Here is a 26,288-nt window from a genome sequence, read left to right as displayed (position 1 = left end):
AAGAGGAAAAACAAAGCAGTTTTTTACCTATTTACATCTTTGTCGCAAGCTTTCTTTATGTGAGGATAGGGTTACATCATGAAGGTGCGTTAAACGGTCACGTTTTACACCAGTTTTGAGCGGTTATTTTCTACTGCCAATGATGGCACATGCTCAAACACGTCACCTTCTGAAGCAATACAGTGCTTGCTTCTTCCCAACACTTGTGCTGTTCGAGCTTTGACCAACGACGTTGGAATCTCACCGCAGACTCTGCTTGTTTGGTCTTTAGGGCGTCCGGTGTGGTAGTTTAGAAGCTTACGTAGCCCCACAAGAAGTCTAGCGTTGTCATGTCCAGCGACCTTGCAGGTCACGGTACAGGTCCGTGCCGGCCAATCCACTGTGTAGGAAAAAGCTTGTGAAGACACGCTTGAGATGGACCACTTGCATGCTCAGGAGCACCATCGTGTCGAAAGCAGACGTTCCGAATGTGCGCAAGTGGAACGTCGCATTACACGTCGTTCTTGGGGCCTTCGAGGATGTCGTTGACGTAGCATTGCGTCGTTAGTGTGTTGTCAAAAAACCGCACCACACACCAAATGACCACTGGTATTGGTGTCGTGTTTGTGCCAGCTGGTGTGGATACCTTGATATCACTCCAGTAGTGCGCCTTGTGAAAGATAACTTCTGCGTTTCTAAAGAAATTAGCCTCATCCGCCCAAAGCACGCGAGTGAGAAAGTTCGGTTCTTCACATTTCGTGAAAATGCAATCGGCAAAGTGAAGTCTGTTTTCAAAATCTTGGTCTTCAAGTTTTTGATGAAAACGTACATGGTACGGGTGCATATCAGCTTTTATATGTGTATATATATATATATATATATATATATATATATATATATATATATATATATATATAATCCACACTGATGACCTTCAGCTTCCTGCCTGCGCACTGGCGTCGCGCACACTACCGGGAGCATTAGCAGCACAGAATGCCAAAACATCCGTTTTGGACTTCGTAGGTTGTAAGCATTCTTGATGTTCTAGGGCGTCCTCCACGATGCCACATCCGGAATAGCTTGGCTGCTTTCCTCTTGTCGCTACACGCTATCGATCCACAATCCTTTTCAGCCGAGTGTAAATTGTGCGGGAGTAGATTTGTACCATTTGGTACGGGCCTGCCAGGCAAATAGAGCATTAAACACTATACAACAGCCAAAGTGGGAAGGATACATGGCAGCCTTGTCCAGCTCAATCCTCGAGGACAAGCAAGCGCTCGTAGAAAGAGCCAAGGCGGCGGCCTTAGCCAACGGAATTCCGGAATAAGAATCCGACCACCGTTCTCCGAACTCCCCTCCTCTTTTCTTGTCAATAAAACGTCCGTGCATCGCCCCCATAGTCAGGATCATTCGTGAAGCCCATGACTTTCTTCTTGAAGAGCAGGTCACTGGCGCGGTATTGTTGAGATCTCCCGTTATTACCTACGCACTGACACGTCCAGCCAAAATGATTTGCGTAATAGACAACAGCATATGCTGGCCGTAGAGATCCACCAAAGCGCGTTAGATGGACATAGCCAGCGCAAGGTTTGTTCCTATTGCTAAAGGGAACAAAAGGAACACACGTTCCGGGCGCGCCTACCTACAGAACAAGATGAGTGCGCAAACTTACAGTCCGAAGTGCGCCGTCATTGTTTCTCGGCTTCGATACCCCCCCCCCCGTACTGCTCCACTACGCTTGTCAATGCGTCAGCGGCGTGTTCCCATGATGCCGCTACCATCACATAGCGTGAAGCCCTGTATAGAGCTGCCACTGCCGCAGCTAGTAAAGCCATGTATACGCGTCCATTCGCTTGGGAGCGCTTGAGCAGTGGCGCGCGAGCGCGTATCTATTTCGTATTTCGTATTTTGGATGTGTCGCTCGCTTTTTCTTTTCTCTGAAAAACCAAGGAAGCAAAGATGAGCGCGAAATAAATGCTTGATTCGGAGGTTATTTCAGGTGCCCTACAGCTTTGTAATTGATATGTTTGCGATTCAATCAATAATCAAGGAGATGAATAATTAAAACGTTTATTAAATCAGTACTTCGAGATGAAAAATCATGGCTCTAAGAACGCACGACCAACGGCTACTATGCAGTCGGTACAATTTTTCTATAGATCTTGGGGTCTTCTTTACATTTTGGTCCAGTTTAACTGGGACAACCGCGGCATATGGTTCCTTCTACTTTCTTGCATCCCAGGCAGAATGAGTGGAGCACGGAAAGGCAAATTAGGTAAACACACAGCGCTAACTTTGAACAACAGATTTATTTCCAGTTCTCGCATGCGTATTCATACTCCTGAAAACGTCCTAAGACACGTGTACATTGCTCCCAATGCGCACGTGTCTGTGTGCATGTAATGTACACATCGGAATTCGCACCCTCTCTTTTAGTGGCACGAGCATCGAGTGACACCCTTGTTTCATTCGCAGCGCTTCCGGTTCACCTCCTGAGATGACCGCGTAGGAAATTCGAAATAAATCAGAAAACATAAAAATATAGTACAGTGCCAAATTCATGGGTTTTATTAAAGACATAATATCAGAGCATAAGTTTAGTTACAAGTTGAGTTACTCAAGTCTCTGGAATAATTAAAATTAATAATAGATCAGTGAGACCACCGGCAATAAAATTCAAAAGAGGTCAGCAATACAGAAAAAACATTACAGTACAAGATTCATTGGTTCCATTAGAGATATAATATCAGAGCATCAGTTTACAAGGAGAGTTAACAAAGTGTCTGGAATAACTGGATTAATTAGAAATCACTGATTACCGCACACCACCGCTCAGCATCGTATACCTTAGAGATCCGCCACGTGAGCGCGAGCTTGCCGAATTTCATGGAAAACCGAAAGTGGAAAATGGAAGTATTGACGTCACGCACAAGAAGGTGGCCTGTTATTTACCCGCTAATCAATGAAAAACTGCTGCCTGCGAGTTCGGTTCATGCGTTGCGTTCGCCTAAACTTAACCGAAGGAACACCAACGCCGAGGTGCGAGTGCCACTAAGACACACTTAAGTCAAAGATTAGGATCGCCTACCATTTCTTTTATCGTCCTCCCCCCCCCCCCTTCTTGCATGCTCTTTGGCAAGAGATATACACAGTGGAGAAGCAATTTATGCATACATGAGCATTATTTGTTTCTAAAGCCTAGGGAATATTCTAAAAAGAATGACCGCACAGTTTTCAATCTACTACTAAATAAGTGTTTGAAAACGGAAACTGAAAAAGTGGGAGAAAACAGTGGGCAATACGAAAATTCCCTCAATAAGTTAAAAGTTCAAATATTACAAACTTATTACAAACCCTTCGTTTGCAAGAACCACTGGACAATACAAACATTTCCAGAATACGCTAGCCAATAGAAAAATTAAAAAGGGTTTTTCAACTATTCGTGCCTAAGAAACTTATTTCTTATTCTTTCTTTCCGGTCACCTAGACATCACCACTCTTTCTGCTTGGTTAATGGCACGTTAGTGGCAAGTCTATAAAGACCATTAGGACAGATACGCTGGATCACCAAGTGATTTTTTTCGTCAACGAGGGCAGCTACATGAGCTTGTTTATATGGTTCTTTCTACTTTCTTGTAGCCCAGGCAGAACGGGATTTCCACAATAAGCTAACTATATAAACTCTAAAGACAGGTCATAAGCTCTCCGCCATTCAAAAATGTCATCGAAGTACCGACTCGATAAAAAACTAAAGGACAAGAACAAAACTCAAAGGGTAAAGGTTTCAATAACGGAGCGGCAAAATGCAGGTTTTATGAGAGGAGGTAACTTAAGGTCAGGAGCTGTGACATCTTGAATAAAGCAGGCACCCTATACTGTGATGAAGTTCACTGTTCTTTTATCCAAAGGCTACCGCATAATTGAGAGCGTGCTTCTACGATCAGTTGATCTCTGAATAAAGTCGTCTATGACGTCGCAGAGTCGTCTAAGTCGCCTGTGACGTCGTCTATGACGTCGCGTTCGCCCGCGTTACTTTGCGGGCGAACTCTTTGTGCCCATGGAGAACTATGTGGTTTAACTGCGATTGTCCCATTGTTGACCTCAGGTACGATTTGACGCGACGGAGCCATGGAAACGACCTCTCAGGTGTCCATGACGTCACTAGGATAGTCAAAGCAATTTTGACAACCTTAGCAACCTCGGGCAAAAGATCTCGCAGCTACTCACAGTTATAGCCTGAAATCATTTCTACGGCATTGTGAAATGTTTTCAAGGGTCTGCTGAGCTGCCTTGTTACATCTACGAGCATACTACGGTGAACGTTGAGCCGTTAAAATTCAAGATGAAGCCCGAAGAACTTCAACAAATACATTCAACCAAAAAAAGTTTACGGACGACGGGATCTCAGAAAACGTCCAATTTCCGAGCAGCTTCGCTACGCAGACTAGTATTCGTATTTGCAGCTTCTACCAGTACATGAGAACAGCATTGTGATGCTCAGTTTTACTGACTACTATTGCGGACAGTTCGGAAATTGGACGTTTTCTGATACCGCGTGCTCCGTGAACTTTTTGGTTGATGGCGCGTGCTGTCACTATTCCCAGTCAAATGCTGCTCAATTAGTGTCATGTGCTGCCGCATTTTTGATGGACACTTGTCGTCTAGCGAGGAATCTAGTGTGTCCAACACGTCGTTGAACCACTGGCGGTACATGTCCTCGGCCCAAGAAAATACTTGAGGTACAGATCCGTCGTCGTGCCATCGTGGAGTCTTCCTTTGCCTTTGCTTTGATTTGCTTTCCTTCGAGAGTGGCTCACACCCACTTTGAAGGACTGGCTAAGAATAGAGTGATTTCAGAAAAAGATTATCGCAGTCTGGAAAGAATCACTATCGAGAAATTTTGAATGGCTAAAGGAATTATGTTAGATAAATCTAATAAATTTAACAAGGAAATCGTCCTGATTCAATCACAGGTATACCCCACAAAAGCTGCACCAATATTCTTATGACAACTTCCCAAAGAAGAGGCTCCCAAAGAGAAAATATCAAGAATCGTTATATTAAATTCATTTGCCTTGGCACAGGAGCTTCTTCTCAATGATATTAAGTTCCAGTTCTCGCGCCTCTGCGTGTGTATCTTTCCAAAATTGGCAAAATCCTCCCTTTCCTAGTCTGCTAAGACTCCCTGAGGGCCTTGACCATTTCTTCTGCTTGATCAAATCTCAGCGCTACTTCCTGCAACGCAGTGCTCACTGCTTCGAATTGCGAAAACGCGAGTGTCAGGAACTTGAGGATGAAGTATGGGTCGAATTTCGACTGCACTTTCAAAAATTCAGTGGCTCTGGCTCCGGCGTCGATCCGTTCTTCTTTTGCTAGTTCATGAGGAAACGAGGTCATGTGGCTATAATTCTTTACAATCTATTTCGGAGAAGTGGTCGTTAGCATCTACCTCGAGGGACAAAACTTCCCCAAGTATACGGCCTTCAATAGTGAGGTCATACTATGATTAGTTAGAAAAGTGTTTCGGGGCCCTTTTAAGGCGTACAAGAGTGTGTGCATGTACTATTGTGCGACTTCCAGGCATTAGTTAGATGCAAGAGACATGTACTATCATTTTTGTCGCCTGCGTGATAACGATGCCAAAAACCGCAGCGTTCACTGCTGCAGCAAGTCATATTATGCGCAAACGCTACGGTTTGGGCAGTGTGAGAGCCTTCAGTTAAAGCGTAGAAAATTTTTGGCAATTCACAAGTTATATTGCAGAACCAAATGGAACAAGTCCACCCATATAATGGTAGGGGTACATTTACATGACGCATTCAAGCCTTGAATTAGAGCTTTCGAATAGTTCGTGAAAACAAATATCACTGTATTGTGCCAACAGTTACCTGTTATATACTTGCAGGGTGACAAATGAAGGCGAGGGCTCGCACAATGAGTAGTAGATCAGACAATGGCAGCTATAAGTCTGACATAAAAAAGAGCTATGTGGATTTGAGATTAACACGTGAGATGAGGACAATTGGAGCCGGGCAGATCACATGATGGGTACAGTAGATATAAGTGATGGCCTCTTCAGTGATTTAACCAAATGGTTACCAAGGGAAGAGAAATGCAATTGAGGGCAGCAGAAGATTGGAATGAGATCTAAGATCAGGGGCACTGCAGGCACGAGATCACCTGGGTTGACGCACGCCAGATATAATTCGACATACCTGGCAGAGATAGTTGTCCTGCAGTGGACTTAAAATAGGCTGATGAGGATACTATCATATAGTTAAAAATACTGCCCCATTCACAGTCTTGCCTGCTGCTGACATTGGTGATGCCAGTGTCAATCACATTTGTATACTTACGGGGGTTTAGGGTTGAGTCTCATCTACTTAGGGCAGATAGTGACCACAGATCCGGACCATTAGACTGAAATAATCAGAATAAGAATAGGCGCTGGGGTGCATTTGACAGGCATTCTCAGATCATGAACAACAGGTTACCATTATCCCTCAAAAGAAAAGTATATAACAGCTGTGCCTTACCAGTACTGACCTACGGGGCAGAAACCTGGAGGAATACGAAAAAGGTTCTACTTAAATTGAGGACGTCGCAACGAGCTATGGAGATGTGCTTTGGGAGATATCGTACATGGTGACTTGGTGGATGAAAGCAAGCTTTGGCCACACCTTCGGAGAAAATGCAAATGCGCTTGGAGCTGATTAAGCAATGTCCAAACGGCGCAAGCAGCACATATTGTGCTTGTTCTAAAAGCGAGGCTAAACGTGTATTTCAAGCTATCCGAGCATTCCACTCATGAATTGAGTCAGGATTAGCGTGTTTTGCTCTTGATTCTTTATTTGGCAAACATTTTCAAGCAGTGGATTGTCACATTTCTGTCTTCCTTGGTCCCTATTTGAGTATTTTCTACCTACTTGCTCACGGGTGTGCTCACTTCCGATAGATTTGTTCTTGCTGCGCGTAAGGCTTGAAACGTAGCTTTGTTGTGCCTTGTAATGCCTTGTAACAAAGATGTATTATCGCTGCTGACACGCTTACTCTTGTGGACCGTCACGAAACATTCAGCTTCGACCATTCGTGCGCTATCAGTGTAGTCCGTCCTTTATTGTACGTGTATGGTGCACATATATTCAAGTGTGCGCCGATTCACTCATTCACACGTTGGCCATAGAGTGCGCGTAAGTTTCCATGCCAGTTGGGGTAGATGTGCGTTGATACTGTGTGCGAAACTTACTGTGACCGACAGCAGCGCTATTCCCTTTGCCATTGTTTAACGAGTGGTGCTCACTCTCGCTGACGTTCGAGAGCTGAAGCAGTTTTTTTGAAGGCTCTCGATACGACGCTGGCGGATGAGCAAATTTATGTATCATCGAGGAAAGCCGTACATCTGCAAGTGCCAATAACACCTAGGGACAGTTGCAGCAGAGCTCCGCGAACTTGGCCACATAGATTCATTCCATTCCTTAATATGACAGTACCTATTTTTCCAGCCAACTATGCACAGTCTTCAGTCTACATGACTCCATCCATCAGGATTGCAACAGAGTGCATTAGTGAAAACTCGGTTGCGATTTCGACGGCTCATCGCACAGAAGCAAGGTGGAAGCGGTATTTATTTCGTATTCGTGAACTGTCGGTGAGGCAACGTGTGGTGCGCCTCCGAAAGCGCCATCTCGTTTCTCTAGAACAAAGTGGTCTGCGAAAAGTGTGAATAGGAGTCATGAGGAGGCATCAATACCTATTATATCCTATGGTGCTGCCTTGTTTCTCGTGGAATGTCTGCAAAATATCCAAGGGTAGATGGTATGCAAGAAATACATTAAGAGGGGCGGGGGAGGTAGCTGCAATATATAGTTTGAGAGCGCGGATGGCAAAAAAAAAAACGCAACAAAAGTCTGCCTCCTCTAGGTTTTACAAATGGTGGCGCATGAGGCCAGAATTTTGTTGTTGCTGGACATTTCTTCACCTTGAAAAAAAATAAGATCTGGAAAATTCTAGTGAGTCACGTTCCGAGCTTCAGCTTAGTACTGACGATTGTAAGGAAGATGCAGAGCCTCTTTCTCTCTCACATGCACGCAACTCGATTAAAACGCTTTGTTGCCGGTGCCTCTGGGATTTCTTTCCCTAGCTGAACCCAGCAAGGACACGTCCCATTAAGGACAAGAGCATGTTTGACTTCTGTTTCAATAAATACCAGGTTTCATATAGACTGTTCCTGTAACCTTGCCTAGGTAAAACCTGAAAAACACGAAGAAAGAAATCACAGTAAGGAACTGCAGAAAACTCAAATTAACTGCTCATAATGCAATATTAAAACGTGATCACAGTGAATCAGCCATAAAGAAAGTTGGGAAAAGTTTGGTGGCTTTCTGAAAAAAAGTTAGCACGTAAAGCCTTCCCCAACTCCTGTACAAGAGGCTAAAGAACTCAGGAGCCATGCTTGCAACCGGAGTACTTCAAGTGAAATGCACAGGGACTGTACTGTGTAACTAAACTTTCCCGTGGATTGTTTTCTTATCTACTACGCTGAGTAACCAAACCCTGTAGCACGTAAGCCACGAATTAAGGGTGAAGACAACTGCGAAAGAGACGGATCCTTAAAAAATCTTGGTGCAGATCCGCTTTAGAAGATTCCCAACGCCTTAACTGTATCAGTTCACGCTGGCGCCGACCTTTCTAGGTAATGTGCATGTGAACATTAGCCCTTATTTGGCGCCTGGTTGTTTCTGTGGCTGCTGAAGTTAAACACTTTTACAAAAAGCACAGTGACACCATTAAATCTATATAACTAAGTTCCACTTGATCTTGGCAAGCTTTTTAAGGGCTACAGATGGATAAGAGACGAGACGGTTATGGGTACAGACGGAGTATGAAGGGGGGCTACAAATATAACCGGTGATCATCGAAGGCAAACTAGGCATACAAAAATTGTAGTTTCAGATTGAAACAGCAATTATTTCATGTTGTTCATATTCGGGGTGCCCGATGGAATCCCTGCACATAACACATCATATGAATTGCTGTGCCAATTTAGTTATGTGGATGACAGTTTCTCTCGTCTACTTCCTTATACCCTAGTCACACGGGGCGGTCTCGATCACAGTCGAGCCCAACCAGGATAGAATTCCTCGACCGCGATTGGTTCCTTTGCACAAGCTGTGGAAGGGAGCCACTCGCAATGGAGGAATTCATACATACGGCCACGCTCACATAAACTATCCACGAGAGTGTTTCACAGGGGCTGTATACACGAATGATCAGTTTCAGGCACGTTTTCACTTTTCTTTTCAACGAGCGCAGGTTTGTTAGCGGCGATGGGGTGCTAACACACCTTCCCAGCAACGCGATTGGCCGCGTTGCGGCGAGCCTATATAAATGTACACACTTCCAATGAAGTAGCTGTTTGCGGTGTTATTTTGGTTTCGTAATAGCCTCATTACAGGTAAATAGCTAATACGTACTTTACAATTGTCTCTATATTACGCTCGTAAGAGTTATTTGCAGCGGTCGGCGGAAAAAGCGAGCGCTGCCACCTGCATTGCTGAACTGGAGCTGGTTCCAGCACGTCCAGTTCGAAAGAATGTAGTGAAATGGAATACTTATAACGTTTATGGCATTCAACATAGAAAATGCAGAAATGTTAACATTGGCAGTCGAACCCACAGTTAACGTGTGTGAGGCAGACACGCTACCATTGATAAACTCAAAAGCGTGATTTGCGGACGACGTTTCGACAGGTTGCCATAAGGCTGTTCAACTGCCATCGCGACGCTTTTTCTTTCGTTTTTTCGGACCTCCGCCTTGCACAGGTACCTTTCCTCTACTACGCTACGCCCATTACTTAAAAAAGTTCGCTCTCTACCACATGCAGAAGCTGCGGTCGCTGCTAAAAGTGGCATTCTTTTTAAAACTGCATGCGATTGCTGTGTTGACGTTAGCGAGGTCGAAGAGAAGTACGGCATCGCGCATCCTGTAAACGCTTTCTTGGGCGAAGAACCAAAAATTCATGAATGTCAGTTGGCTGAATAGTGTAATTTGAGCACGCAGCATGGCCGTATTTGTTTGTTTACGCGTGCATGCAAGCAGCAGGCCTGTTTCACTTCGACCGATGCTCCAGCTGCCGTAGCAAGCCAGCCATCGCCATGTTTTGTCGTCTTTGTTAGCAAGGAAAAATGGTTCCACCAATTCTAGATGAGACCAGATATTCTCGAAAACATGACAGTTGGCGCCATAAGAAGCGTATATATGGGCGTTGATTACGCATTTGTGTTCGGTGGGTCTCGTAGACGCCTTTGTGCACAATGCGCACGGAGTATAGGTGGCGCGCAAGGTGATCCATGATTAAAACCCCTTGATAATTTGAAAGTAGCGACACTCTCCTCCTCACGGTGCTTTCCTCCTCGATTCTCCTCGCCCACCGGCTGCGCACGGCGCGCTTTTCCTCCTGGGCTCCCGCGGACGGGCCGCAGGATTCTATGGAGGCGTGTTATTTTGGGCCAGTTGCGCGCCCCAGTGCGGTTGAAAATTTTGAGAAATCCCAATAACAGCATCGATAATGCTGGAGGCAACGTTTATGAGCAGGTTGGTTTTTTCTTAACGCCGTATGAACGGGGTATACCGATGTAAAGGGAGCTTTGAGGCGAGTTCTATACTCCAGACAATTTTTCTGCCACATGATCAGATGCTTTGCTTCGTCCGTCTGATCTAGTATTGCTTGTGACACATCCCTTTGTGTGTGGTTTATTAAGCGAAAGCCTTAGACCTTTGTTTCAAGGTCCCGTTGTGAACTAAAGAAAATATCACGTGACCGAAGGAAGGCGGGAAGCGAACCAAAGCATGTGCAGCCGCGTATAAGAGATGATGAATGATTAGCAAAGTAATGATTGATTGGTGATCGGATTAAGATGAATTCGGGTGCATTAAGAAGGATTAAGGTGGATTAAAGTCGATGAAGGTGCATTAGGGTGAATGAAGGTGGATTAAGGTGCATAAAGGAGAACTAGGTTGGATTAAGGTCGATGAAGGTGAATTAAGGTGGATGAAGGTGCGTTGAGCTGCATTAGGACGGTTATAGTGGATTAGGGTGGATTAAAGTCCATGAAGACGGATAAGGGTGGATTAAGAAGGATTAAGGTGAATTAAGGTGCATTAAGGAAAATCATGGTGGATTAGGGTGAATTAAAGTGAAAGTACAACGTTCACTACGCCGAGCTAAAGCGCCGAGCCAGCCGTGCTCAGGAGGAAAATGGCGCGAACGAAAAAGAAAAATACAAGCAAAACTCAAGATCCGCGTGTTTCCAAGGGCAACGACAGGGAGACCAATCGTCGTGCAGAAAAATGGGGGCAAAACTGGTTGCCGCGGGGGAACGCGCAAGGGGCGAGGAGGAGGCGAGGAGGTCGCGCGGCGGCGGCAAAGTTCAAAGAGTGTCGCTACTTTCAAATTATCAAGGGACTTTATCCATGATGGCCGGCACAGGATCACCGACTGCGTGTCCGTGTCGTTATAGTGTCGTAGCACGCCGAGCTTATTCTCATCGGCTGCGGAAAAAGGTAGCGGTGACGCTAGCTTTTTGCAAAGCAGGTGTCTTTAGCAGACGTAATGGATCACTTGAAAACCCGTCATTAAAGAAAAAGAAAACAGATTCCGCGAGTTAAAGAACACAAGGAATTTCTGAACGCTGGCTTTCATTTGTCACGGCGTCCGACAAGGCATGCAGTGCAGAAGTTGTTACTATTCAAGGGCTTTTGTACAGACGTCACGCGGTCGAAGCAAGCCGCCCCCATCGAAATGCGATTGTCTTGGCCGTAGCAAGCCAACCATCGCCACGTTTTGTCGTCTTTCTTTGCAAGGAAAAATGGTTGCACCAATTCAAAATGAGACCAGATATTCTCGAAAACATGACAGTTGGCGCCATCAGAAGCGTGTATATGGGCGATGATTACGCATTTGTGTTCGGTGGGTCTGGTAGACGCCTTTGTGCGCAATGCGCACGGAGTATAGGTGGCGCGCAAGGTGATCCACGATGGCCGGCACAGGATCACCGACTGCGTGTCCGTGTCGTTATAGTGTCGTAGCATGCCGAGCTTATTCTCATCGGCTGCGTAAAAAGGTAGCGGTGACGCTAGCGAGTAATAGAACACAAGGAATCTCTGTACGCTGGCTTTCATTTGTCACGGCGTCCGGCAAAGCATGCAGCGCAGAAATTGTTGCTATTCAAGGGCTGTTTGTACAGGACGTCACGCGGTCGAAGCAAGCCGCCCCCATCGAAATGCGATTGTCTTGGCCGGGATCAAGAAAAGCGTCATCAAAAAGATGACAGTCACTTCAACATACGCTAAAGAGGATGTAGGTTAAAGCCTGCGCACTCACCAAACATTCATTCTGTTACTTTGACATTCTCATTCGAAGTTGTGGTTACTTCCTATTGTTCTTTTCTTTACTTATTTTTCTCTTCACTTGTTCCCTTTTTCGGTCGTCTAGACATCACCACTGGTTCAACGCGGTTCACGGCACGTTAGAACGGTCGTGGCAACTCCATAAAGACCATAAAGGCACATACGTTGGTTCACTGAATGAATTTTTTTCTTTAACACTTTCATCGGCGAAGGTAGCTACGTCAGCTTGTATACCGGGTGCCCCAGTAAACATAGACGAAGTTTTAAAAGAAAACAAGAGCTCTAGAGAAATCGTGCCGACTGCATAGTAGCGACAGTCGTAAAAAAAAAGCCCGCGAAATACGCGAAATGTGAAATAGACACGGTCGCGCGCCGCTACTCAAGCGCCTCCAAGCAACCTTTGAAAGATATTGTCACGTGGTAGTGACGGTGAAGAAAGAAGCAGTACGGTGGAATACAAAACTAGCTTTTATTGGGCGAGCCTGTGCCCACAAAACAGGCTACACTTATAGCACAACGATAGCGGCGAACACGGTCGGCGATCGTCGGAAATCTAATCAGCGGGTCAAGCGCGTCGGCTTTTATAGAGCAGTCGTCGAATGGTCCAGACTAATCGTTCGGACCCGCGTGCCTTCCACAAAGTTCTACACCATTCGCGTTACGCGATGAAATCAGATAACACACGGTTCGGCGAAACAGACAGCCGGGTAGAAGCATCGATAACTTTCCAGAAACGTCGGATCATGCAGGCGCGTCCCTCGCTGTGCGATTACATTTGTTAAGCGGCGAAACGTGGTCGCCCGATAAAGATAAGTACATGTGTCAATATACGCCTGTATTCGTTTATCGCCGCATCATACAAGGCTTCGTCATGCAGAATGGCACGAGAGGTTTCGCGACCTATAGCGAAACAGTGGACCGAAACAGTGGACCGCCTTCAACGAGCGGTGCTCACTCTTGCCGACTTTCGGAGGCTGAAGCAGTTTTATTGAAGGTTAGCAATACAATTAACCAATATAATACAATTAACGGATGAGCAAATTTCTGTATCCTCAAGTAAAGCCGTACATCTCGAAGTGCCGGTAACACGTACGGACAATTGCAGCAGCGCTCCGCGAACTCGGCCACACAGATTCATTCCATTCCTTAAATGACAGGTCACTATTTCTTCAGCCAACTATTGCACACGTCTCCAGTCCACATGATTCAATCCATCATGAATGGAGCACAGTGCTTTAGCGAAGCTGCATTTTCGACAGCTAATCGCACAGAAGCAAGGTGGAAGCGGTAGTGGTTTCGTATACGTGCGCTGTCGGTGAGGCAACGTGCGGCGCGCCGCCGAAAGCGCCATCTCGTTTCTCTAGAACGAAGTGCTCTGCGAAAACGGTAATAGGAGTCATAAGGAAACATCAATACCTATTATATACTATGGTAGTGCTTTGTTTCTCGTGGAGTGTATGCAGAATGTCCAATGGTGGATGGCATGCAAAAAGTAGATTAAGGGGGGCCAGGGCGTGGGAGGCAGCTGCAATAGATAGTTTGAGGGCGCGGTTGGCAAAAAAAAAAAAATCTCAACGGAAGTCTGGCTTTCCTGGGTTTTAAAAATCATAGCGCATAGTAAGGCGGCTCCGGCGACAACGGCCGTCTTTTTCAATGCCAGAATTGTGTTGTTACTGGACAGTTCTTGACCTCGAGAAACAATTAGACCTGGAAAATTCTAGTGAGTCTTATTTTGTCATAGCGCAAGCTAGACAAGGACAACAGAAGGCACATCTGACACACACAGCGCTTGTGTGTGTCAGATGTGCCTTCTGTTGTCCTTGTCTAGCTTGCGCTATAACAAAATAAGATATGCCGTACCAACAAGCCCCTATTGCTATCCTCTAGTGAGTCATGTTCGGAGCTTCAGCCTAGTACTGACGATTGCAAGGAAGACGTAGAGCCTCTGGCGGTCCCTCTCGCAAGGATACGACTCGACTAAAACGCTTTGCTGCCGTTGCTGCCGCGATTTCCTTTCCTCGTTGCACCCAGCAAGAACACCTCCTATTGAGGACAACAGCATGCTTCATTTCTTTTGCAATAAATACCAGGTTTCATACAGACTGTTTCTGTTACCTTGCGCTATCTAAAACCTGAAGAACATAAAGAAAAAAATCAGAGTAACGGACTGCAGAAAACTCAAATTAACTGCTGTGTCTGCAATATTAAAACGTGATCAGAGTGAATCAGCCATAAAGAAAGTACGGAAAATTTCGGTGGCTTTCTGAAAAAAAGTTGGCTCGTAAAGCCTTCCCCAACTCCTGTACAAGAGGCTAAAGTAATCAGGAGGCACGCTTGCAACCACACTACTTCAAGTGAAATGCACAGGGACTGTACTGTGTAACTAAACTTTCCCGTGGATTGTTTTCTTATCTACTACGCTAAGTAGCCAATCCCTGTAGCACGTAAGCCACGAATGAAGGGTGAAGACAACTGCAAAAGAGACGGATCCTTACAAAATCTTGGCGCAGATACGATTGACAAGACTGCCGACACCTTAACTCTATCAGTTAATGCTGGCACCGACCTTTCTAGATAATGTGCATGTGAACTTTAGCCCTTATTTGGCGCCTGCTTGTTTACGTGGCTGATGCAGTTAAACACTTTTACAAAAAGTACCATGACACCATTATATAAATAGTCAAGCATTCCACTTGACCTTGGCAACTTTTTTAAGACATACAGATGGATAAGAGACGAGACGGGTATGGTTACAGAAGGGGTATGAAAGGGAGTTACAAAAATAAGCGACGATCACCGAAGGCCAACTGGGCATGCAACAATTAGAGTTTCAAATTGAAGCAGCAATTATTTCATGTTGCTCATATTCGTGATGCCCAATGGAACCCCTGCACACATCATACGAATTATTGTGCCAATTTAGTTATGTATTTCCCTCGTCTACTTCCTTATATCCTCGTCACACGGGGCACTTTCGATCACAATCGATCCCAACCGGGATGGAATTCCTCGATTGCGATTGGCTCCTTTGCACAAGCTGTAGAAGCGAGCCACTGGCAATGGATGAATTCATGCATGCGATCACGCTCACATAAACTATCCACGAGAGTCTTTCCCATGGGCTGTATTCACGAATGATCACTTTCAGGGACGTTCTCACTTTTCATTTTTCCCTGACGGAGAGGACTCAATGCGATGTTTCATTGTAGTGGCCTGCACGCTGGCGTAGCCAGTCATTGTCTAATAAAGGTGACACTCCTGAAAGTGATTGGCCCACAATACAGTCTCAGCACTGCTCCAAGCATGTCATATTTGTAACATGTCTCCAAGCTGCAGGCATGTTATAGAACGTGGCTCTAGGAGCAGGCGGTTGCCTGGTAGATTACGCATACCAGCAAGGCTTTCACAGATTCATCCCCCCCCCCCCCAATATTTCAGTTCACCAATACAACCAGAGGCATCCTTTGAAACCACTTAAAAAGCAAAAAAATGCAATCAATGAAATGTCAAAGAAATTGAAACGCTTTTAACATACCGGTTTCACAGCGTCACTACTGCTACAAATGTAGCCAGCAGCTGCAGCCTAAGAAGGCGCAATGGCAGTTATGGTTGAAAGCACAAAAGTCACCTTTCTCGTCTCATTTCATGATAAATTCTTTGAAGCAGTATGGAATAGGGGAAAGGATATGGTGGAAATATGAAAGCATGGGTACTGTAGGGGTTCAGTGATAAGGTTAAAAAGATACCGCCACACATATCACTCGTCGAATTAAGCCTCAACAAGAATTTAATGTGTACAGTAGGGGACTCAAAATTATTTTCTTCTGCTGGTTCATTCACCACAGCCATTAGGAGCATTTCACAGCAAATGCGCCAAAATGTCGCAGAAATAACCATTGCCAAAAATCATGTTGCGGCTGGCATTCCATTGCGGCATTCCACTGAAAGTTGATCTGAAGATTTAAGATGAATGCCTGATATGCCCCATGAAGCGAGAAATCCGGCGAGTGTCCAGCGTTAACATCGGATAGCAAGAAAACCCACGTAACCAAGTGATGACGCCACGTCCCCGGCGCTGCTGTGGCTTGCACTGCGAAATGCCACGGTGGACAGCATCTGCGTCGGACGGATGCACTGGCCCAGTCCCAAAATTGGATTATGGTGCAGTAAAGTGGATTAAGGTGGATTAAGATCGATTAAGGTGGATAAACGTGGATTAAGGCTGCTACCAGTTAGATTAAGATGAATTAAGATGGAGTTTTAAGTTACGGTTCCCTACCATCTTTATTCCTCCTTTTCCCATTCTCCCAGTATAGGGTAGCCAACCGGACGTTATTCTGCTTAACCTCCCTGCCTTCTTCTTTTCTCCCTCCTTCCTTCCTTAATTTACGGTGATAATTTAGAAAAGTGCTAATGCTTTCGCGTTCAAACCACGTAGGGATACTTAAGTGACTGTCAGTTTTTTTAACCAAGGCATTGTTGCGAGAACAAGCATCAAGGTGACACCCAAAATAATGTGTATGAATTGTGAGTGTTGTAAGATTGCTCAGTTGTATGGGGTACTTTTATTATCTAATGGATGCAAAAACGATAGGTCACGTGTTCTATCTTACCTGCATAAGTCAGATACCAGAAAGTATCAAACTGAATTGTGTGCTGTATTTCCAGCAGAAACTTGCCATTTTAGACTGCTGCATATCGAGCCATCAACAATTCAAAAAGTATCATGGGCTGCTTTATCCATTTGTGTATATAAAACTCACATTTCTCAGACTGCTTACAACGGTTTATGCGATTTCCACAAGCACACACAACACATAGTGTAATTAACATTCACATATTATATTATGAAACAGATAAAATTTATTATCACTTTTAAAAATTTATAACATCCCATCCAGTTTCACGTTTGTCGTCGTCATGATTCTATAAGCACATTGAGTCAGCGCTCCGTCGTCAATACAATATAGGTAACTGAAGCTTCCTTTTAGCTAGGGGCCAACTCACATACTTGAAGATAAAGACTGTGATTTAAAAGTGTTCACGGCCTCCCATTTTCTAACCGAATAGATCAAACTTTGAAAATAATGTCTTTTTACATTGCAGATATCACAACCTCAAACGATCACAGATTACAAAAATCGCACAATGTGCTCTTGGTTCTTTGCCACAGGTTCCACTATACAAAGTACGGTAATGGAAAATAGCCAAAATTAGTGTCTCCCACAGCAGAGCAGTCAAGCGTGTTACATAGTGCAAATAAAAGGATGCAAAATGGGACAAAACTTCAACTAAGCTTGTGGAAAAATAGACAATTTTAGCCAGCACGTATACGCGGTAAGGGAAAACCGAGACGGAACTGGTAAATTGCACCAGTTGCGATATCTTGTGATGAAGTATTCACCCAAATTGCATGGGCCTTGTTATTGCATTCTGAAGGTGTGTACTTTTCTGTGCGGACGTCAAGGTAACCCTAGTACTGCATTTTTTTCTGTCAAGAAGCACTACACAAGGGAAAAGCGTTCCAACACATTTTGGGCTAGGATAGTGTACCAATATTATTCCAATTATTTTACTTTTCGCGCTTCGTCAGTGATTTGAGCGGCGCTCTATGTTACCACCAGAGTTGGTCGGTCACAGTCACTGGACAATAAGAGCGGAATAAAATCGAGTGAAAAAAATTATTACATTATACAAGCCGTGGTTCCAACACACCGACAACAGATATTAGCGCCAGTGCTTTGAATTATCGTCCTGATATTACGCTAAAAAATGCAGTGTATGCAACCGACTAAATATGATATTTCTGAGACATTCAGAAAGGCAAAAAAAAAGTTTTTGCAATTTCACAGTCGAATGGCAGTTCTGTTGCAAAAGCTGCCAGATACAGACTCCATACAGGAGTCCCGAAATGTGCACTACAGTCCACTGTTAAAGACAGCACTTAACGAAAAAGAAGTAATACATATAATATCTTAAATGTGCATTTTATACACGAAAAATTATTCCGTGCTCTTGCGTGGCGTATCAAAGTGATAATCGATGGCAGCATGTTAGCTACGCGTTCCCGTTAACAGTGGACCATATTGTACATCCAACTGCAATAAAATGAGCAATACGAGAACAACGTGAAAGGAGGAACCGACATTTAGACAAGTGGACTTGTTTTCTTCAAGGCAACATATGCTTTCCTCGCCACAGTATATATAGTTGGGGTTCTTTTAAAGGGGAGAGGGCGTAAGGCGGGTGGGTGCGGCAACGAGCGAAGGTGTTTAGCACACCCTCGCTGCCAACACACCTTCGCTTTCTGCTCCTGCTTGCACCTTGTTCTCGCTTTGCTCATCGTCTTGTATTTCCATCTCCTGCCTTCGCCATGTTTTCCCTCAACTACAATAAAGTGTTTAGAACCACTAGACCCACTAAAATACATCAATTCCTCGCAGTAGATGGATCGACCCAAGAACTAAAAGTTGAAATGTGTACATCCTCTGTGCTGATACCACATTGCAACGTACTACTTCCATGCTGCACAGTGAAAGTGTCACAAAGGTTAACCTTTTTGCAATCCTGATGTTTCAAAACGTTTTGCAGTCGTCGGTACATGAACACAAAATAATGCAGGGACTCAACAAAGAGAGCAGAACCTGTGTGATCCTATCCATTGGTTACCCTGCACAGCACAGTGCTCATGACTTCGGCAGTGAAACTTAAAAACAACATTTGGTATTAAATTACTCCCCGCAGTCAACGGCGACACTTCGCGCAGTTTGCTTTGCGGCTGTTCTCCAAACGTTCACTAATGCGAGGCAGGCAGCCAGAGTTCCATTGTGATATCGCTTTAACTATCAACTGCTTGCACATGTAGCCTTCCAAACTTAAAATCTAAGGTGTGACACAGGTTCTAACGATGACACAGCCCTTTAGAGCTTGAACACGTTGAAACAGATACCGAACACGACGGCCCAGATGAAGAAAGCGCCGAGGATTATGCCGAATATCACAGTCTTCTCCACTGACCACGACTCCCTCTTCACCTTTACGGCATTCTTCCCGGCTACCAAGCACGAGCGACACTTCGGTCCGTCGGCAACGCAGCTGCAAGGCTTTGGGTCCCACACGATGCTGTCATTGTCCCGTGCAATGCCCGTCGCCAGTTCGATGTACTCGATCCTTCTGTAGTCACCGCCTGCCCGTACGTCTCGGGCCTGTTCTGATACACCCGGTGCTGGGTTATCCGCCACTTTCATCTGCATCGGGCAATTCGTCTTATCTTCGACAGAAAGTCAAATCAAACTGTAGGGTTTAGTTCCCGCAAGCAAATACACAGCAGCGTGTTCGTTTGGCTTGGTTGGTACATCTTGTCAACCGGTAGATATTAAATGTGTAAGCATTTCTATGCTTAGCGGCGGAATAACTCCAAGGAATAATTTTGTCAAGAATGCAAGGCAATTAAGGTATAAGCAACTTGAGTAATAAAACTGCGTGGCAATATAACCCGCATATACCGGATGTCATATAGCAAGGCGTGGCATATACATATACCTAAATATATAAGAAATTTTCGCTCACGGACAACGCCGCCGACGCCGAAACCGGATGCCCTGCTATACTGCGAAGCATGTGCGGACGTTAGACAAGTACCACCACCCCAATTTATGTTAGACGATGTCACGCAAGCATCACCACCTCAAGCGACGTTCATCACGCCCGCACGTATGCACAAGTGCAACGTATAGATCTTCATTCTTCAAGCCCCTCCCCCAAGCGCAAGTGCGTTATTGAACTAAAGACATCGTTAAAAGTAACTTGCATCAGATAATTACTAAAGTACGAATATAGTATACACTCAATCTACAGACAAGTTAGCATCGGACTGTAATTCGAATATACGAAAAAACATAATTCTGTTACGCGGCAACTCGAACACAACCCCCTTTTCTAGTTGCCGTTTGAGGTTCGAGTGGCTGCGGACGCTAAGTGTCAATACTAGGGGAACCTAGTAAGAGGGTTGTCGTCTTTAACTTAATGAAGTGTGTTATAGACATGTACTGATGCCTACATGAGTAATTATGAACATGCTAATTATGAATCGCAGAGTCACGTATCTGCTACTGCTTTGAAGTTTTCAGTGAGCTACGTGTGCCTTGTTGCCGAGCGCAGTTTGCAAGCGCATCAAGATGTGCAAGATGCCGCCGTAGCCCCTTATCACCAACGGGAGTTTACAGAGCAGAGGGGTGTGTCCTGAAGGCCAAGCTGTTTACCAGCCTATTTTATTTAGCTTTCACTGCGACTCGGGTCCCCCACAGCTGAGTCAGTGCCTACAAACATCCCCTGATCCATGTGCGCATATGGCTAGCCTTGACGTGAAGCAAAGTAAAACCGCAGTAAATGTGTCACTTCGAACGTATCGGGTTCGCGGTTCCAAACATCGAATGTGACGTTCCAACGGATTTCTGCCGTGGTAAAAAACCAAGCTCACCATCGTCGACGACGCGCTGACATGTGTCCTGCGACCGTTGTTACTGCCGTTCCTTATCTCGAAACACTCGCTTGATTCGTCCATACTTGTGCCGTGCACACCTGAGAACAGCGACTACCTCCGCCTCTGCGTTTATCTCTGTTTTTCGCGTTCGCGGCGTTTATCGGAGAGGAGTCTCGCGGTGCAGGCGTGTCTCTTAATCGCGTAGTATCACACTGCCGGGACCTCGCATACATGCCGCCAATCTCACTCGACTGTTGTTGCAACGGGTCCGCGTACTCCGGACAGCACATGTAGTAGTAGTACACATGAGCACAGTGTTCAGCGCGTCTTGCACTGAGTGATAACATTGTATAACATAGATTGGCTCGTGAAGAACGGTCACCGAACAGAAACAATATATATATATATATATATATATATATATATATATATATATATATATATATATATATATATATATATATATATATATGTTGATGGACCATGGCTGGAAGTGGAGGGAGACGAAGGATAAAGATAGTGTTCGGGAGGCCGAAATCCCCCAGAGTGGGTTGCGCCATTTTACCAAGGTACAAGAACAAGACTTTCCACACGCCGGTTTAACCGCCGACTTCTTGGCCGATCTCCCGTAGTGGGCACAAGCCATAATATGGGAAGCGAGCAAGCAAGCGAGCGTGGTTTTATTAAGCTCACCGTCATCATCACCATCATGTTTTTTTCTATATGACCCTCCTGCTCGGATCACACATGTAGACAGGATGAACGCCTGTCGGATCCATCGATTATCCCCGTCACATCTTCCAAGGTGTCTGTCCTCAATGCAACGCCGTGAAACCCCATGCAGACTTCAACAACCTACACAGTGCAGCATCATGACCGCAACATCGGAAGCCTCGGACGTTCCCACGCTCAACATATCAGCGGACGATGGGCCTGAGGAAGACCGCTTCCACCTTTTCGAGCTCCAGGCAATCGCTGCATGATGATCGGAACTGGAGATCGTCGCCGACTTCAATGAATACGGAATGGGTGAAGAATTCCGCTTCTACCTCACGCATATATTTGAAAACGACGAATCGCGGAACAATATCAACGATGGAATGATCAGCCTATTTAAATAATCCGATAGAGATCGAGGCATATGCATTAGGTCTCCAAAGTCATACAAAGCCAGAGCCAAACGATCATCGTACTTGCCGAATTTCGCCTCATGAACGGAGCTGGCTGTCGAATTGTCATTGTCGTCAACACGTCACGAACGCCACGTACAAGCGCAAGGACGGCGCGACCCTGCAATTTTCATCAGACAAGGCGAAGCCACTTTGCAGTGAGGGATATTCACGACCCTTCTTTGATTCAAAACACAATTTTCCACAAGCTGTTACTGCCGCACATCAGTCATCACTATTTATTTATTTATTTATTTATTTATTTATTTATTTATTTATGCATACTGCAGCCACGTAGAAGGGCCATTGCAGGAGTGGGTAAAAAGAGTGGTAAACAAAAAATAAAGTGAAATCAACAATGACTCTTAAAAAAATTGTGCGACAGTCAATGAACTGGAAAATCGTTTTCATCGATTATGAAAAGCAGCGAAACAGTGCAATGCATACACATAAAGTATAAACTAAACCTAATTTCAATAGTTACACATACTGGTTTTCATAGAGAGCACTTTCGAATTCACTTATCGGGAGTGAACGAAGGCAGCCAGGTAAGGAATTCCATACTTCTACTATAGCGCGAGGAAAGAAGCTGTACTTGAAAGTATTTGTACGGGCATAGAATGGGGTTAAGATTAAGCTCGTGGAATTTACGCGTGCAAGAAGGCTTGGTGAAAGACATGCAAACTGTGTTTGAAGTATGATAGGACATGTCAATTATGTTGTGCAAAAGTTTTAATGATTCCACATCACGACGTACTGAAAGCAATGTTAGTTTCAGCATAGAGAGGGCAGACGAGGGTGAAAAATAGCGGCCATACCGGTGAAAAATGAAGCGGACGGTTTTTTCTGAACTGCTTCTAGTTTGATTATGTTATTTTGGGGATGGGGTGATCAGACTGTGGCGGCATAATCGATAACTAGGCGAACAAGAGTTTTATACATTAAGAGCCTTTGGAGCCTTTTGCATATAGTACCAATTTGTGTTAGGGCTTTTGAACATGTTTGGTCAATGTGTGTAGTCCATGAGAGATTGTGAGTAAATGTTACGCCAAGGTACTTGTATTCTCGAACCCTGGTTAAAGATGATGCATTCAAGGAGTATGTCGCAAATACAGGTGCTGCTCTTTTTGTGAAGGAAAAAACAACCATTTATTTTTAAATTATTTTCATTTTCCATTTTTCACACCAAGCACCGGAAGAGACAAAGGGATCCTTCAGTCGCTTATGACTAGTCGCAGAATCTATCACGCCGTATAAGACGCAATCGTCAGCATAAAGACGAATGCTGGAAGAAACTTCTTTGGGGAGGTCATGCATTGACATGAATTAAAAACAATAAAGTACCCAGGACAGATCCTTGAGGAACCCCGGAGCCTACTTCAAGAATGGATGACCTTGCAGAAATAAAGTCGACGTATTGGGACCGGTTAGAAAGAAAACTAGCAATCCGATCGGTCAGACGGGAATGTTTTAGTATCGCATTTAATTTTTGCAAGAGGTGAGAATGATGTAATGAACTGAAAGCTTTAGAAAAATCAATGAAGATAGTGTCAGTCTGCTTACCGAGATCAAAGTGATAAGCAATGTCATGTGTGAAGTCGGTTAACTGCGTGGTAGTACTGAAACCACGTCTAAAGCCATACTGAACATTAGTTAGAATGTTGTTCGACTCAAGAAAATATATTATGTGTTTGTGGATAAAGTGTTCCAGCATTTTGTACGAGTGGGAATTATTCTGTAAATCGTTACGTGCGTCCTGTTACCTGCTTTATACAAGGGTATAAAGGGCCAGTTCCCATGATGAAGGAATGATTCCTGCTTCTAGAGACTTATTGAATATAATTTCAAGATATCGTGATGTCCATTGTGAATAGCGAAGTAAAAACGAATTCTGAATACCATCAGAGCCACTACACTTTTCTGTGTCTAAATTCAACATGAAATTAAGGACGCCGTTAACATTAACTGCAATGTCGGAAATAGAAAAATCTGAATCATTATCAAGAGCAGTGTAGACATGAGAATCGTTTGTGTACACAGAATGGAAATATTCATTGAATGCATTAGAGATGCGTGCAGGATCGTTTACAATTTCATCATTGATAGTCAATGAAGATGAAGACCCAGTATTAGGCATGACAGAACGCCAGAAATTACTTCTTAGCAATCCTGGCAGCTCGACATGAAAGAAGAAATACCCGCCGTGGTTGCTCAGTGGCTATGGTGTTGGGCTGCTGAGCACGAAGTCGCGGGATCGAATCCCGGCCACGGCGGCCGCATTTCGATGGGGGCGAAATGCGAAAACACCCGTGTACTTAGATTTAGGTGCACGTTAAAGAACCCCAGGTGGTCGAAATTTCCGGAGTCCTCCACTACGGCGTGCCTCATAATCAGAAAGTGGTTTTGGCACGTAAAACCCCATAATTTAATGAAAGAAGAAATCTTTGGCCATATTCATTTTCAAATTTAGTTCCTCTTTGGCAGATGTGAATGTAGCAATGGCACCAGGGTCATCAGTGAGTTTTGAACATCTCAGTCTTTTAACGCGGCGTGATAATTGCAAAATTTCTCTAGTCATCCAAGAGATGGCACGATGTTTTTCTTACTTGTTAACGGAACAAAGCGTTGAACACAGAGCTTTGCGTGTTTTCAAATTGGCGAACTAGTGTATTCACGACAGTTTTCACTGAGTGTGCAAAACGATCCGAGACGTTCTGATAAAACTTCAAGAATAGATGTGTCGTCGGAGTGATTAAAGCTGAAAAAAGTTTGAATTTCGGCACGCGGTTTACAGACTGTGTACACAGTCTGTAATGACGCTTCTAATATCTCTCTTTCTAGTCTATCTCTAGACCGTGCCAGAAACTTGGTGTCGCGAAGATACGGAGGGCATTTGTGACGTTTACAGTGATAAGCCAGATGACCCCCTGCATTGTTATTTACTGCCTGATTGTGCTCTCGCGCCCTTTCATTGTAACACCGTCCCGTCTGCCCAATATAAACCTGGTTGCAACTTAGGGGTATCTCATATACATTTCTATTGTATTCCGTGTACTGTGCTGCATGTTTCTTTGAGCATGGCTCGGGTTTTTCTTTTGTCAGCGTAGGGCATATCTTGACCAATTTACATGGCGCGCTGAAGAAAAGATTAACATTGTTCTTTGGGCAACCTTCTTGAGGTTGTGGGACACCCTGTGCCTATGTGGAATCACTTGTACTAATCTTCCTATCAACTGGCTTTTCCTTGTTAGTGCCCTCCCTTAACTCTCAGATCTTTTGAAGAAGCTTATCACAGACACTAGAAACCAAAAAAGAAGGGAAACCGGCTAGGCGCACCCTTGTAAACTGGTTGTTAAAGTTGCTTCGTACCCTGTGGATGCAAGATTTATTTAGAGCTCCCTTTAGACAAGTAATTGCAATTCCTCTTTTTACTACATTGGAGTGAGCACTGTCATATGAAATCAGCTGCTTGTTCAACATTGGCTCGTATTGCAAACACATATGCCTGTTCATTAAAATGGGATTCAGATTTACACCCGCCGTGGTTGCTCAGTGGCTATGGTGTTGGGCTGCAGAGCACGAGGTCGCGGGATCGAATCCCGGCCACAGCGGCCGCATTTCGATGGGGGCGAAATGCGAAAACACCCGTGTACTTAGATTTAGGTGCACGTTAAAGAACCCCAGGTGGTCTAAATTTCCGGAGTCCTCCACTACGGCGTGCCTCATAATCAGAAAGTGGTTTTGGCACGTAAAACCCCATAATTTAATAAAATTCAGATTTAGGAAACGAATGCAATTATCACTTGGCCTTTCGCACGTGAAGTTTAGAGCCTCCGATGCATTTCTAAATGTGTTAATTACCGATTCTACAGTGTCATCTAGCCTCGACTCTGGTACCACGTTTACAACCACCATGTAGTCATCGATGTACCTCAATATGGCAGGAGCACATGACTGATCCAGAATGCTATTTACACACTTGTCAAAGGTGCTAAGAAAGATATCTGATAGAATAGGAGCAAGCGATGATCCAATGCAAACACCCTTGCGTTGTACATACTGTTGGTTTTCGAAACTAACGACGGTGAAATGAAGGTAAAAGTTCACAAGTTCTAGAAACTGATCACTATTCACTCCGGTTGCACAACTGAACCTAACTTCGCCAAAATATTCGATCTTGTTCCTAATGGCGCGGAACACTCCCTTATGAGGAATCGCATAATACAAGTCCTCCACATCCAGTGAAAATC

The 26,288-nt window shown here is 44.6% G+C and overlaps 1 protein-coding gene and 1 long non-coding RNA gene across 2 annotated transcripts in view; both read right to left on the bottom strand.

Annotated features, from left to right (window-relative positions):
* LOC126533565 (uncharacterized) overlaps positions 1 to 26,288 on the bottom strand; it is a 63,433-nt gene that overhangs the window by 22,906 nt on the left and 14,239 nt on the right. The gene's annotated exons all lie outside the window — the stretch shown is intronic.
* On the bottom strand, positions 17,228 to 21,110 carry LOC129385548 (uncharacterized). The gene is made up of 2 exons (XR_011895852.1): positions 20,867 to 21,110; positions 17,228 to 19,634 (listed from the first exon to the last, which is right to left on the bottom strand). It is a non-coding gene; the product is annotated as an uncharacterized lncRNA (long non-coding RNA).

The sequence above is a fragment of the Dermacentor andersoni genome, chromosome 7 (genome assembly GCF_023375885.2).
Source record: "Dermacentor andersoni chromosome 7, qqDerAnde1_hic_scaffold, whole genome shotgun sequence".
In the NCBI taxonomy this organism is placed as follows: domain Eukaryota; kingdom Metazoa; phylum Arthropoda; class Arachnida; order Ixodida; family Ixodidae; genus Dermacentor; species Dermacentor andersoni.
The sequence above is the reverse complement of the archived record's forward strand: the minus strand, read 5'-3'. Positions and strand labels throughout refer to the sequence as shown.